Here is a 16,867-nt window from a genome sequence, read left to right as displayed (position 1 = left end):
GGGTGCGGGACGCCCCGTGTCCCGCTCTGGTACCCACCTCTGGGCTGAGCACCCGGCTCCATACGCCCCTGGCTGCACATCCGTAGGGAGCTACTGTGCTCCTGCTTGAAGGTTGGTTCTCTGAGGGGCTGATCTTGCTCCCGTCTCCTTGACACCTCGCGAGATGGATCCTGCAGCTCTTTTCTTTTTTTTTTTTTGCTGCTTTGAGGCGCACAAAACTGCACAAAATGGAGACAGAAAAGATATATTAGGTCACCTAGTCCATCTTATAAGCCCAGGGAAGACTTCTTCACTTAATGTTTCCTTTTGCTGTGATTTCAGCAGGTCACTTAGTCCTCCTCTGCTTTTTTTTTTTTTTTTCCCTTTCTTAATCCAAGACCCTGGTGTTCTTTGGGTCTGTGTGCAGTTGAGTTAGAGATAATATCAAAAGCAGTTGGTTTTGCATTTGCAAAATAATCAACCAGTTCCACTGGCCCTAGCTTCATGTAAGCACTTGAGATGTAAGATGATGGCAGATTACTGCACATGTGCTAATCAATAACATCAGATATTCAAACCACTACTCTTGAAGTAAGCCAAAGGCACAGGGGAAGAACAGGACATCGCATTCATGACACATGCCTCTAGCAGCATATGTACGACTCCTGCTTACTCCTAGATGCATGAATTGGTTGCTACATGTTGTGTGTTCCTTTATGAGATTCATGCCCAGAAGATGGAGTCTATTCCAGTTCAGGCAGGGGTAAGGATCAGGCTACGGGATGCCTGGTAATGTTCCCGGTTTAGATTGAGATGGCAGTTGTCTGGTTGTCTGTGGTGATAGGTGGGGTATAAAGTCCATCTTTATAGCACTCTTCAAGCTAAAGCACTCCACAAATATTACCTATGAATTCCTGTAAACACCCCCATGAAGCTTGATTGTATTCTCTTACAGATGTAGAAACTTAAAAAACAAGGAAAGCAACAGGCCCAGCTCACCTAGGCAGGAAGTTTCAGAGCCAGGATTAGGATAATGAGCAGCAGCCCGGCTTCGCTGCAGAGCGCTTTTCTCTCGAACGTCCTTTTGGTGTGCACAGCAGAACTGAAAGCAACAGCCAGGTTCATGAAGTTTAGACATTCAAGATAGTTGTGAAGAGCATGTTCCTATAGGCAAATAATTTCTGGTTGCAAACTACTTATCTGTGCCCATTTTACCTGCCTGCAACCCATTTCTAAGGCATTCTCCACAAAGTCCTGCTGTCATCTTTTTTGTGTCCTTTCCTAGTGGCCCTACTTTCTTCCTGTTCACTTGCTCTCACAAAGTTCTTCTCTGTGTCCCTGCTGCTGTGTACTCCAGGCTGACTGCCACCTCCTACATGACAGCTGATGATGTACTGAAAAAATTGTGAAAGAAATTATGCTTAACATTATAGATATTAGGACAAGAAAAGAGATAAAATAGCCATGAATGAAGGTGGCATGTGTCAGAATCTCATTTTTATACACAGCTGGTAGGGCGGGTGCCTCATCTGAAATAAAATGGTGCTTCACAGCCTCATCTCAAAAGGGAGAGTGTTGTTATAATCCAAAATATATTTATGCCGAGACAAATAAATTTTCATTATCACCCACATTTTTCCTCCTCAAGCCTCTAATATACATGTTGTTATCATTATTATTGGCATTTTCAAGATGCACTTTGTTTTTTGCTTAGGCAATTAGTCTCGGGGTACTATTTGCAGATACAAATGGTACAGCAGCCATCCCACGCAGATTTTGGAGAAACCCAGAGACCCCATCTCAGTTTATCTTTCTTAACACTGAACCCAGTGTGTCCTCGGACAAAATGGTAAGAGATTAGTTGGCTTTATGTGGATACTAATGCCATGTAAATAGTTGATATACTTTGCTAGGGATGCTCAGTGACTCAAATTAATGAGTTCCATGGTAACCAAGGTCATACCAGATGCTTTCCCAAACCTTCCCTAACTAAACACAACCAAGATTTTCCAGGATAATCAGAGCTTCGTGTTTAGATGATTTATAGTGTTTTGGGACACTGGGGGATTCTGAGAACTATCCACCTGAGCAGGAGGAGGTAATGATTTATAATTAGCTGATGTTTTCTCATTGTAATGTCTAATAGCGTATTAGAAAAATGGTATGGGATTTGGGACACAGTGTTCTCACTGAGCTTTCTGATGTTACTAGGCTAAACCCATAGTGTTAGCATCAAGTCATGGCAAAATCTACACCAGGATTCTGTGGCTCAAGTTTCACCCTAACTGCACTAAGCTGACTTCATCACTTTTGTCATTCCTATTTCTAATTGCAAGAGAGAAGCTCAGGCAGCAAGTTTCTAGAAATCATTGTGCTTCTCCCAATACCAACCAAATCAGGTTATAATTTCCATTAAAGGTATTACCAATTGTGTCTTACAGCCTTCTTGTTTGTTTGTTTTAACCCGGTTATTTCTTCATAAAAACAAAGGAGACACAATTAACTGAACTTTATGTTGATGTCAGCATTTTGATCAGCTAATTTTAATTCTACAATAGACAGTTAACAGAGTGATAGTGGGGAGAGACAGAAGCAAAGATGAAAAGGGATTCAGAGAGATGAAACTGCAGATAGAAGGAGTCAAGGGGAAAGTACAGTGTCAAAAGAGGGAAAATGAATATAGACATTACAGCTTCACACATTTTAGAAAATGGGTCAAAAGGACATCTAGTTAAGATTTGATTATGAGTGGGCACAGAACAAGCTATTGAAGTTCTCCTGTTTACCTTTCATTACCATGCAATAACAGAGACATAAAATGAAATTAAAAGGCAGCAGACGAGAGACAGTTTAACAGAAATATTCTGCTACGCAGTTTATAGCTAATTCATAAAGCTGTCTTCTACACAGTATTTTTGGCAAAAATAATTGTTTTTTAAAGTTTCAAATTTTATGTGATTAGCAGAGCAAATGCATTAGACTAACTAGTAAAAAGCTGTTGGGATTAATATTCAGAATTCAAGGCAAAAAGTAGATCCTCGATGTGTCAAGAAAGACCTGTTTTGCTCATGCATGGTGAGAGTTCACCGTATGTCTAACATTCTCTGAAAGTTTTTGTACTGGTCAGCATTAGAGACAGGATAGGAGACTACCTGAATCATTGATCTGTTTTCATTTTTTCTAAGAACAGTTAACAGGTGAAATCCTGGAACCACAGACACGTGTGGTAGGTTTATTACCCCTATCATCGGAACTAGGATTTAACCCAATACATCTTGGCAGAATAATATGATCTGGCAGATTGGAATATGTTCTAGTACGTGGAAGGATGATCAAGATTTGTATAGGAACAGGGTCGAAGAGGAAATTTGTTGATAAATAAAAGCCATTACTTCATTCCTGGAGTGTAATTCAACTTTAGGTAGTGGAAGCAAATTCATGCAGCAACTTTTATCAGAACTGAACACGGACTGTTACAGTAATAACCTCTATATATCACAATTGTACAACTAAGACACGAATGTGGAAACAGTCAGCATGAACAAACGTCTTCATTTTTCTTGAGTTTGTGGTATCTTCAGGATACATACTTCCAAGAGCTACGGGGCTGGTGGAAATGTAGTGTTATTATAGTCCCATAACGTCAGAAACAATTTATATTACCTTCTGCTTTCTGATTAACTGTACACTAGGCACTGCTGGCATATCACAGCCCTGCAATTCTTATTTAAACTTGTACTTTTGCTGTTCTTATCTATATTTATTACTTAAGGAAACACTAAATCAGATAAAAAAGTAATGGTATCCCCTATATACTGTTAATAAAGTGAATCCTTTCCCTCTTTTTGTTTTATACCTATAAACACAGTTTTCAAGCAATCTTGGGAGTTATATCCAGTTAATACGCACTTCAACTGTGCAAGATCTGACCACTGACTATTTAATTTCTGTATATAATTACTGAATATATTCTTCTTAACGACAGTCACTTTTAGCCCAAAGTATGAATAATCACTTCAGATGATTGTTTGCCAATCAGAAGTCTACTTTTCTCCCAGTGTTTGTTTGTATATTATCATAACTCACCTCGTCTCAGCTCAAATATGCAGTAGTGTCTTTTAATGAAAATGTATTTGGAAAACAGCACATGGATTCTGACAAATGGATGTTTTGGCAAAAATAATTTACATTTTTCGCTGAAGTTTTAAGAATTTCAGATTTGTTCTGTTCCACTTGATCAGACAGAGATTCCCACCCTCCTCTAAGCTAGCGGTCTGGTAGTTAAGAAGTTTTAAGAGTTATGCAGAAAACTGACATTCAGTTCTCTACTAACTTGAAAGAACTCGTTTTACTTCTGTAGTGAGTCTTTGCAGCACTAGGGTATGGAATCAACTCACTCTCTTTTTTTAGAGTTCATTTAATTCATAAAAATAAGGTATTACTTAATGTGGGAAGCAAATTAGACAGAAAAGTAACTTTAAGCTGTGTCTCCCTTCGTCCTGGGGAATATATTGTCTGTGGAGTGTTGGTCTCACCCTTGCTTTGTCACTGCCCAAGAAATGTCACCTTGAATGCAAAAAGATTTCCCTGTGCAACTTCCATGAAAATAAAGCCTTTCCTTAGAAGAAAGAGGTACATATATCATACATGGTAAGAATAAGCAGCTCTTGGTACTTTAAGACCTTTTTTTTTCCTCTCACTTAGACACCTACCTGACCTACCATCCAATTCCAACAGCATCTCAAGGTCTAACAAGACAATAAATGGAAGAAAAACACCAAGGATGCTAGCAGACTGTCAGTATAGAGAATTTGCAAAACAGTCCAGAATATGAGAATGCAACAGAAAAATCATAGGAAGAGAGAGATTTCCTATTGCAACCACAGGCTTGAGATTTTGATCCCTGTATACTAGAAGATCCAATACACTGTCTTTAAATCATATTTTGTGGTATTGTGAAGGACTTGCATTGCCCATCTGCACAGAGATGAATTTCACCTAATGTGATTTGTTTTATTGATTGCAGTGGGATTAACTGAGAGTACAAAGATGACTACAGTTGTACACTTACATTGATGTGAATAACACAATGTTGTTCTGGTAATCTGCAGTGTTTGGGAGACAGGCAAATCCTTGAGAAACCCAGTGGCTTATTTGAAAAGATCTGATATTAACAATACAGCCGATGTTAACAGGAGTGTTCTCGTGCTTTATGAAACTTCCATTCCTAATTAAAAGTTGTTTGGCTTTGTAAGTCATGCCTTGTGGCAATTGTGCTGGATCTTACAGTATATAACTGACTATTTGATTGCTCTTTCAGCACAACAGAAGGCATCAGAAGTGAAAAAAAAAAAAAAAACAATTGCAGAAGAGCTTTCTAATAGCAATTCTCACCTTATATCAGTTTGAAGAGTCAAGCATTTTCCAAAAGATCTGCAGTGGTCCTTATACAGCTAATTGAAGTCGATTTACTCTTCTTAATTATCTTTTGCAGAGTCTTCAGAAGCAGCCCATGAGTCCCAAAGAATCCACAGACCTGATTTGCAGGAAAAGAGATGTTTCTTTATTATCATCTGTTGCATGTTGGTTTAGTATCAGCTGGTCTCGAAACTGCTAGAATCCTATTTTGAGTTCCGTTGTGTCCGCATAAGCACTCAATAATAATCAAGTACTCGAGCACTAACATGAAGGCAAGATCACTGCTATCACTGACGGTCTATTTTTGGGAACTTCCTCTAATCCATGACGTTGCTAGAGCATCCTACTTTTGATGAGCAAGCTCTGTGTTGTGTATACAACCATTACTTTCGGTGAGTTTGAAAGCAAACTTCACAGTGTGACTGACTCAGCCAAAGTCAAGAGGCACCCATCTCTCTGGTGTTCATCGTCCCGCAGTTCTTAGTGTTGCTTTTCAAAATATACTGGACCAAATCCTCATCCAGTGTAAAGCACCTTAAATCAATGGCATAAATTCTACCATGGAGCAGGGTAAATGGACTCTATTTGACTTTTCTGCAATGTAAATGCAGTTATCATACTTTGCATGGCACAAAGATCAAGGCCTGCACACCAATGAATGATCTATGTATTTGATTTCTACTTTTTACTCTTCCATGTGTATTGTTTAGGAACTAGGTAGCAGACCCCACAATCTTTCTCGATGTCACTTAAAACCAAAGTTCAGGCAGAAATTTTCTTTAATTTAAAAATGATTCTATAATCCTGAATTTAAAATTTGTTTTGACTCTTTAGCTTAGCTGCATATGTACCTCCTGAGGAATCACGTTTCAAGAGTGCAAAATTAACAGCAAAAAGAAGCACTGTGATTTTTCTTGCTTCAAATTATGGAAAGAAATCTTGAAAGATATTTTACTCTTAAATTATTATGTTATCTTTTATATTGCTTTCTAAATATTAGGGACACCAAATATGAGGCCCCTCTGGCACTACAGAGAACTGTTTAAAACATCAAACCACAACTGAATGCTCAGTCTCAGATAATTGTGTATCTTAACAAATGCAAAACAATAAATGCAGATCAAGTAAAATCCTTCCTTTCCATGAATCATATGAAATTTCTTTGGCACTTGTGTTGCAGTAGCCTAGCGTTTAATCTAAAAACCACTGCATTCATTAAGCATCATTCTATTGACTTCAATGGTCTTTGAATAAAGCCCATAGCCTATTTTGTTCCTGCATATCCATGGTGTTGAGGTGCAAGGGAGGCTAGGGAACAAGAGGAAAGGCAGGACTAGAATTATTTTATCTAAAATAGCTCATAAGCTATCTGTTCTTCATACACCAGAAAGTATACAATAAAAAAGCATGGAATTTTTTTTTTTTTTTTTAAGAAAAAGAAGGGGCGGCGATGTCACCTTGTAGGCTCTACCTTGAAACCTGTTTACATAAAAATCAGTATTTTTCAGAAACACCAGCTCCGCATCCTGCACCTAGGTTATGACACTGACCAAGCAGCATCCAACTCCCCAATTACTTTCATGGTGGGTAACCAGTTAATTAAATCTCTGCCCTTAACACCTTCTTGTTAATCAACTGCACGCAGCTATCGGAAGGATTAGCTAAGAAGCGGCCAGTCTTACACAAGGTTTCTTTGGGGCTGTAATACTTTAAGTGTGATGTAGTGAGTTAAGGAGGAAATGTGAACACATAATTTTAGAATTAACTTTGAAATATCTTGCTTTTTTTCTTGCAAGGCAGACCTTACACATTACTTTGATGTACTGTTGTTATTTGCAATGTAATCTTGTATAATAATTAACTCCAGCTGATCCACTGCCATGCTTTAGCAAAGTATTGGGGCCTATTAAATTGGACAATGGATACCCAGTTGCTTTCTGTATTTCTAACGTAATTATGGTGTTGAAATTTTTTTTTTTTAAAAAAAGCAGATTAATGGAAAGGCGTTGCTAAATAGGGCTTCTTGGTGCTGTAAATTTCTGGAGTGCTGCTATGAGGCTTTGAAGTTTTAAGTATATATGAAAAGCGACATGCTGGAAATCTTTTGGAAAGCACTTATTTCTATTATTCTTTAGGGAAACATTCTGCTGTCAAAGGTGAAATCCAATGACAGCAGCACCGAAGGGGATGTTTTCACTGCAAGCCTATTCATAGCACAAAGGCCACCCCATTCCACCCAGCACCACACAATCCCTCATGCCTAGATAGACGCAAACTTTGAACCTGGCTTTGCCATTACAGCTGAATTCAATTTCTAAGTAGATCAGCACTCACAAAGTTTTCAGTGAGTGCTTAAAGCACACATGAAGTCATGTGTTTGCTATATACGTCTCGTTGGATTATGGATTCAGTTTGGAGGATAAATATCTCTTTTAGGACTTACTAATGTAGTGAGAGCATGAAAAGCAAATAAAGTATCTGTAGTAAGCAAGGAGATAGCGCATTATTTTAATTCTGTGTGAAATGGGCCATAATGACTATAGTTTTTCAAGATTTGCATCTCCTGGACCCTTTAGTTTCTGAATGACTTGTCTCCCACATGGCTCTTGCTAGAAGCTACCTGCCAGTTTGTACACCTCTGCTCAGCATTTGACCCTTCGTCCCACATGCTCTGTCCCTTTTTGCAGAAGAATGCTGAAAGATGTCACCTCAGCGGGCTGCCCTGCTGTAAATACAGCAGCAGCTAGCTGTAAAATATGGCTTAGAGCGCCAGGAGCCCTCTCAGCTCCAACAGCAAATCTGTGTACAGACAAATGATCATTACCAGCCCAGTGATGTTACTCTAACAGGTCAGTTCATATATGATTTTTGGGGAGAGGACCTTGCCTGACTAGGAAGAAGAGGCTTGGGGATGACACTGTAATTCAGAGGATGAGACTAATTCAGAAAAGGCAGAAATTGTTCTAGAACACTTCGTGAGTTGATATATAAAGAACCTCAAGTCAGTGACAGTTAGCAGCCTGAGAAATACCCCTGCAGAGCTACTGTCAGGCCCAAGTAAATGTCAGACTGTGATGGACATAAGTCCACATAGGCATAGAGCTGTGTGAGTCTGGTCATGTACTCCAGAAATACCCTGCTGTTTTAGCTCAGGCCACAGCCTCCTCGAACGTAGCAAGAGCTTTGCTCAAGCTAAACCAGCTATTTCACATTGGAGATGACATTGGGAACTTCGTAAGTGCTGAGATTTGTATTTATAACAAGACTAAAATCCAGCTGTTTTACTTGTTCTCAGTGAATGCATTTTCCATACTTTGCACAATAATTAACTCGAAGTGAACTAATTTCTGCATATTTTCAGTATGCAATATAGGTATCATTTTTTTTTTTCATAAGAGATTGTTCCTGTAGTTCTCATATTTTAAAAGTGTTATTTGGTCAAATAGCAGAGTCCCCATAACTTCACACTCACATATGCCTTGATTATGACACATTTCAAATAAGCTGATAGTGATCTTCTAAAATAGATATATGAAAATAATTTTCTCAGAACTGTAGCTGTAAGCTAAAAATGCAAAGATCAGCTGACAGCACTTCTTACATCCGTCAGCAACGTTCATTTTTGATGACAAAACATAACTAAAATTTCCAAAATTGGTTCATCAGGGAAGATCTACTCTCTCAGTTTAGTTGGTGTTTATCACAAGGCTTTTGCTGAATTAGTGAGGTTTTGGAACATACAAGACCACTTAGGCTCCTCCAGCCAAAGGGAAACTGAACAGCGTCTCTCAGTAGCAACAGCATTTTCCAAGGGTCACAGACTGCCTCAAGGTCATCAGACCATTAAGCCTAGAAATATAAAGATGTGACCTTGAGATAAAGTTCTGGTTCCATGCACAGTGAATAAGAAAGCCTCACCGACATTGGTGGACATCAGACAGGACTCCAAGTTGTTGGATCACAAATGCAAGAAAGAGGAATCACTATTCTAATTTTATTTTGATTAGGCCATGATTGTCACATCTTAAAAACAGGCAGTACATATATGCATACATTCCCCATAGCAGGGAATACACTTCCGATGCAGAAGGTCAAATGCTTCCAACTGACCCAGAAATTGAATACTGTGCAGCAGCTTTGTAAAAACAGCATTGTGGAGTCCTATATATCTCTTGATTACTTGTACCAAACGTATGTCTTTATGCCTTTTAAGATGAAAAATGCACTTTGAAGCTCTCAGTTATGCAAACCCATTTGGGGCTCTGAGAGCCAAGGCACAGTCCCTCCCCAATCTCACAATCAAGTCCAAGTCTTTAAAGACTAACCAAGGCCTTCAATGGTTTCTGTGTGATCCCACTGCCTTCTCATCACACCCCCAGCGATGTCCTTGCAGCCTGAAGCCTCTCAGTGGGGCTTATCAAGTGTAACACACTGAAACTTCCAAAACTTTCCATCCTGTTGAAGCTGGTCCTAAGAATCCAGCTTGCATGTGCAAGCTGTGTTGGCTCTTTCTGGAAACCAGAAGCATGAGAGCAGTGAACGCCTGGGTTTGGCACAAAAGCGGCATAACCGATTCTTCAAAACGTGGGCAGGACTGCCGAGTGTGAATGGGCAATAAACACATTCTCTACTTTGGGCAAAACTGCTCAGGTAGGGGTTAGCATGTGTTTCAGCTCTATGGCTTCTCCTTCTGTTCAGTAGAGCACATGATTTGTACTCTAGCCCAAAAAATGGTTTGGAGATGAAGGGTAGTTTGATCACCAAAGCAGCTCTCTTCTTCCTGGAGCAGCATGGAAAGGAAAGCTGGTTCACGCCAACATAGTAATCTTCCCTACCTCTGGACTCAGATCATCAGAAAACTTTCTATGTTCTCCCCAGCTCTCACCCCCTTGCCTAATGTTTTTCCGTGTTTTCAAAAACATTGATGGGTATTCTCTAAATAGACTGTTTTCTAAAATAAAGGAGATTGAGCCAAATAACTTCACAAATTTGGGGAGCGTACTTCCACCTTCAGTAGATATTTCTGCCCAAGAAAGGATTACAGACCTCGGGGTCTGGCCCTAGAGTTTGTATGTAGAGTACTGAAATCATACCATAACAATTTAGGAGGCCAAAAAGAAGACAGACACAAGCAAAGGTTAGTTAATTTTTAAATATTTTGGTTGTTCAGCTATAAATTCAGACACTAAGCACAGATTAACTGGATTTGGAGCTATAGAAATGACTGTTACACAGCAAGGTCAGGGCTGAATGAAATGACTAGAAATCGATCAAATGTGCGAAGTACTAGGGGGGAACAGGGCAGTTAATCATTTCAAAACTTTACTCTGTAAAATGTACTGTACGTGATCGATGACAGAGGAGATAATAAAACAAGTAGACTATACCTCTGCTCCATACATAAATATGCTGGGATTGTGTTTGGTCTGATTAATTCAGCAAAATTTGGGTTGCTAATGATGCTTTAATCCGAAGGTAGAAGAGGTAGCTCTGGGAGCCTGGGGAGGGACTGTACTTCATTTAGACTTCTAAAAACCTATATGGATATGAGGTGCATATGCTTTGGGTGCAAGGAATACTAACTGCTTGACATCCATTTATTAGCAGCGGGATGTGCATTTACAAGCCCCTTTCGCCTGCTAGCACCAAGGGATTAACAACACACCAATTCTTTGAGCCTCAGGGCCTGATTCTGTATCGCTGAAGTCAATAGGAGCTTTGTCATTGACCTCAATGGGCACAGGCTGAAACCCTCAAAGAACACATTATGTGATACACATTTTTTTTTTAAAGAAAAGCTTAGTAGTTTTGTGTTTGCAGAACCAGGGATGACTGACTGATGTAATAAGAAACTGAAACAGAGAGGTGAAAAACAAACTCCAGTTCCTCGGTTAGGCAACTGACTCTACGTCTCAATGCAGTTTAAAAGCAGACACAATAACTGCACTGAGTAGCTGCATTTTGCAGTACATTTAAACTGTGAATAATACCTTCTGAAATCAAGTCTCTAATTTACATAATTGAAAACAATATAAATCAGTGAAAGCAGCAGAAGCTCTATAACTCTGAGCAGCCTGGTTACTTTGTGGTGAAATACAGGCGCAGGAGCCTATATATAAGCAGGTCTAGATTAGAGCATTTTGACTACTGTGTACTCCTTCATCTGTCTCCAGGAGGCCATCTCTAAATGACCTGGTCACATAAACATAAGAAACTTTGCTAAGGGCAACTGTTTACCACTATATTCAGAGATGTAAGCAAGTTAATGAATTTAATAAAATACGTATGTTGTAACCATATATGGCTACACTTTCCCCTTCTAGCTTCAGCATGAAGAAGAAACTCTTTCAGTTTTCCAAAACTTAAATCTACAAATGGAACAGCAGGGCCTGCATATACATATTCATGTGAAAAACCCTCCAGAGGAATTAAAGGCAATAGCACTATTCATCTTCCTTACATACTGAATGAATGAAGTATTGGCTCTCTCGGTTCTGTAAGTGTTACTGGTCACCTCAGGCACATACCATTGTTTCTGATCCATATCTGGATGACTTGCAAACACATCAGCTCTTTCAAAACAGCTTCATGAATACTTCCAGTGAGAATGCTTATTTGCTCATATCCTTGTGATACCTTACTTACCAAAAACAGTCTTGGGGGAAAGAAAATTTATTCTGTCACCAGTATGTGTAAGGGGAAAGGAAGCCTTCACTGGTGCTTCCAGATAAAAGCTGGGCATACCAGCAAGGACACTATTTACAGAGGGGGGGGAATGCTGCACAAGTCTCCTCATACTAGTAGGGGTTAGAGCATCGGCTCCCAGACACAAAGACCTTTTGTAACACCAAACCCCAAAACATTTTCTCAAAAGTCAGTACGATTATCACATCCTAGCGGTGCAGAATTTTTAATGCTGAGCAGCTAGTACATTTTATGAATTCATCACTTTGCTGTTGAACACTGGCATGCACTGATAGCTAGGCACAAAAAGCTCCAGCGCTGTACAGAAGTGGCATTCAGCCTTTGACAAGCGAAGAGCTACTTTGTCATCAAACAGAGGCTCACAAAACCATGAAAGAATGAACGGCATTTAAAATAGAGAAATGTGCGCAGGCAGTTTATGCGAGAGTTAATACACTGCTCCAAACAAGTCAGCAAAAGCTACAGTCAGAACAGTGTTTTTCAGAGCACAGCCGAAGACCTAAACTCTGGCTATCTGTCACCAGTCTCAGAAGACCGGTTCTGTGTAAGTCAATGCAGTCCATATGTGTGTGGGCGCACTCACACCTCTATTTTTTGTATCAAATTGCCTGGGGGCAGCTGCCAAATCACCTTCAAGACGCCATGTGATGTCTTAATCAAATGTTAGCAAGGAGCTTGAAGCAGCTTAGAAGCCACAAACAGGGTATAAAATGCTGGGGTACTGAAAAATGACATCACCAACATAGCAACGATTAGCTTCGTATTTTCTTGCCCTTTGCATCCTTCTCGTAGGTAGGATGCTTTTTTTATTGCTTATTTCTTCTGAACTGATACAAAAAGAAAGAACAAAGAAATACCTGTTAAGGAAGACTGGGGTTTTAATAGGAGATTTTTGGTCTGGTTTGTGTATCTTTGTGCTGTCCAGAATAGTAACTGAATAGAAACATGGGATTGCTTCATTCTAATAATCTCTAAAATTTAGAGCATAAGCTTTTGCCATTTTGGTTACAACCCAACCTTGTCATCCTTTCATATGCAAACTTCCCACTGTGATCCGTGGGACTTCCGAATATTTAAGGAACGCATGGGCACTTGTTATTTTTTTCTCTTCCATTTCTAAACTGCTAGTGGGAAATCGTGTCAACCGGCGAGGAAGAGAGGGAAGGCGGAGAAGACGAGGGAGTGTGAACAGAGCGAGGCAATGCTGGGCGCCTTCATTCCCTTGGCACGCTGCTGGGGTGCTGGAGCTGCAGCCAGAAGCGTTACATCTGCAAGTGCAATATCTGCAGTCCCTTGTGAGTGAGATGTCGAAGACAAGTCCCATTCAGAAACACCATTACCAATAACAAATACTGTTGCAATATTTGAGCGTATTCACACAAACACACACTTAATTTTTAGTACTCTTCTTTCAAAAAATGGAATGAAGAATGTTCAGAATTCTCTTTACTGAAATATTTATGCCCAGGCTGGAAGGGTGAAGGGCACATTTTAGTAGCCACAGTCTCTGTAAGATAAACGTGAAAACCCAAGCACAGCTGATGCTTGACAGTGGATGTATTTGTCTTGTGGAATTTTGTGTTAAGAAGATTCCTTCATTAGCAAAAGAGCCTTTTTAGTATTCACTCTCAGATTGCCTTTACTACTTGGTTCAAGACAGTGCTTATTACTAAATATGACATAGTAAGTTCCACCAAGTCTTAGTTGTCAGCAGTGCAAGCTATAAATATTTGTTTTCAAAGTTGAAGTCAAAAAGTAACAATGTATTTATTAGTGTTTCTTTTAGACAACTGAATGTATTAACTTAATATTTACCTTTTTTATTTTTAACCCACATTACACACACATTTTTTTGTAGTTGCCTCTGATGCTTAAACTACACTGTACTTCATTTCCAAAGCAATGAGGCTTTCAAACATCATGATTTCACCATTTGAGCCTGTAACATAATTTGTTCTGGAAAAGGGAAAGGGTATACTAAAGAACTTTTAGAACTTGACAGGAATAGACTGATTTGTCTGCCTTATTATTATAGTTTCCACAAAGTAAGTTTGTTTTGTTGCTTTTTTTTTTCCCCAGCTAAAAATGTGTGGTTTTATTCTATAACAAAGCTGTACATGTTTCCCAATCAAATACATACAGTCTGATTCTTCTAGCTTCATACCAACCATTGTCATTCTATTACTGTCCAAATGACACATGACAAGACAGAAGTGTCCCTTAAAATATATTACAAAGAGCTGTCTAGCTGGCTTTGAGATTTATTACTATGTTGAGTGAGATTGCATTTTTAGTGACAACACTGCAAAGGATTCTGAAAGATTTCAAAGAATACAGTCAGTTTATGGCGGTGAAGCGTGCATTACTGTGAGTGTGGGAAAGAACAGCTGAACTTGTATCTTCAACCCATATTTTTAGAACCATTTCACAGTGAGACAGAATTTAGGCTCTTTTGGTACTGAGATAAATAATTCATGTAGCCAAAACATTACTGGTCTCTAATATAGGAAAAAGTATGTCGAGTACTTCAACTCATCCTTTTCGATATTGTAGCCATTAATTCATACTGAATCAAACACCTTTCACAGCTTAAGTGATGACAGTTTCTAGTAGTATTGAGAGAATGCAATTGGTACTCTCTTAGTATAGTAAGAGTTGCAACATTTTAATTCAAACCAAGAGTCTAAAATCCTCTGTGTGCAAAACTGTACAGAGTTAGGATTGCATAAGATATAGCAAATACCCCTTATTTGTAAGTAGCTTTTGTCAAAAACCATGAGAGAGCATTCTCTGGAAACTTCAACTAAATAAAGCAGATATAGAGCAGCTGATGTGAAGGACCTTTGGTCATTCAGTTATTGTTTAATACTTAGTTTTAGGTGGTGCCTTCTTTCCTTTTTTCATATCCTGTCCCTTTTCCCCAGCCCAAAGCCAAACAAAACGATACTCATAACCTGCCTGGTTTTGCATTGACTGTTCACTTTATGTATTATGCCTTTACTTTTTTCCAATTTGCCTTGTCTGCTGGCATGCCTATCTCTGTGTTTTCAAGAGGCTAACAAAAGAGGGCCTTATATCTAGTAGGACCTGGAGGTCCTACCATAATTAACACAACAGTAATGTGTAAGATAAAACCTCTTGTTATATGCTCCAGCAGCTCCTAAACTTAAATTTTAGCCTACAGGGCTCAGTCCACAAAACACAGGACTAGCACACAACCCTGGAGAAGATTAAAGAAACAATAATTTGGGATTAATTCACAATTATTTTAGGCTCTTAAAGGCAATGGGACTTAGTATTGGTTAAAAACTGTAGAAAAAGGCTCTTAGGAGGACACTTTTAATACATCCCAGGTGTACCAGCACTGAAGTCAACAGTTATAGCATGTTTCAACTGACTCTAGTGTGTTTATTCTGTAGAGAAAGTTTCCTCACACTGTAAATCGTTGTAAGATTAGTATTAATCTGACTGAAATGTCCTGAGCCATCCAATTCTCTGGTTAATTCTATTAGGCAGAATTTTCCACATGCTAGTTTGAAATGTTATCATATGATTACAAATGTAAGTTTTTATTGGATTTATGTAAATCCTTTGTTCACTGAAGCTGTTGGAAGGGTTCCTCAGTTGCCTATAGGATCCACACACTGAAAAGCATTGGAAATACCTGGTAAGAAACTGGCTTTTCTTCAGAAAGTCCAAGCTTTAGAACAACTGTTTCGGATCTGCTGCTCACTTCCAACCCTTTTTTCCTATTACAGCATCATGTGAGATGGCACCTGAGCAGCATCTTTAGCACTGCCCACTCTTAAGAAAGAATGTGCTTTCAGAGAGAAACCAGGAGTGGAAAGAACAGGTTTAAATCCCTCATTTTAGGAGCTCTCTCATTTGGGTATTTCATCTTTAGATTGTACAAATTTCAAGGGGTCCTCATCCAAATGGCTTTCATTTGTTGTAGTTTCTATTTGAGAATGGGCAGATTAAAGAACTAAGTCCTTCCAGCTATACAGGTAAGCATGAGAGACAGAAGAAGGAAATTCCGTCTGGATGCCACTTTCCGTACCTAAAGACCAGAGCAATTAGATTCTTTGGTCTCAGAAACATCTTAAGGAAAACCAACAAACCAACCCAAACCAAAAAGACAACACTGAAATGGTCAGCTTTTTAGCACAGTCCATTGTTGGTTGGTTTTAGTTCACTACACAGCAGCGCTGTGCCCCAGCTTGACAACCCATGGAATAACGGGCGCTGCTCGCCTCGAAGCGCAGGAGCAGCTCCATCGGCTGCGGTGGGGCTACTCACATAGAGACAATCACGTACTAACGTGCTTTGCTAAACTAGGGCCTCCATATCTCAGATGAATAAGCTTTTCTTCAATGAATTTGCAAAGTCTCCTTCCTAAAGGTCAAAGAAAAAGCCTCTTCTGTTTCCTGCTGAACTTGGCGGACCTTTTACAACACATTATATTCATTCTTAGTATATGTACCACAGGTATTGAACATTAGCTGACCTTAGTCACAGGAGACTCAAGAAAATAGTCCTGGGGAAGTACAAAAGCTGAGGGTTAATTATAACAACTTACATCTAGACAATTTTGTAAAATTTCATGGTTCTTATTTATTTAGTTGTTTTTAATTCAAAGGCAATGTTCTATTTGGATGTGGAGATTCAAGTAACACTTTCCAAAACATGAAAGGCTAAATGCCACATTTACAATTGTTTCTGAAAAGGGCTGACCTTTATTAAAGTTACTGAGTAAATACAATTC

Source organism: Caloenas nicobarica, chromosome 12 (assembly GCF_036013445.1).
Source record: "Caloenas nicobarica isolate bCalNic1 chromosome 12, bCalNic1.hap1, whole genome shotgun sequence".
Classification (NCBI taxonomy): domain Eukaryota; kingdom Metazoa; phylum Chordata; class Aves; order Columbiformes; family Columbidae; genus Caloenas; species Caloenas nicobarica.
Note: the sequence above shows the minus strand (reverse complement) of the source record.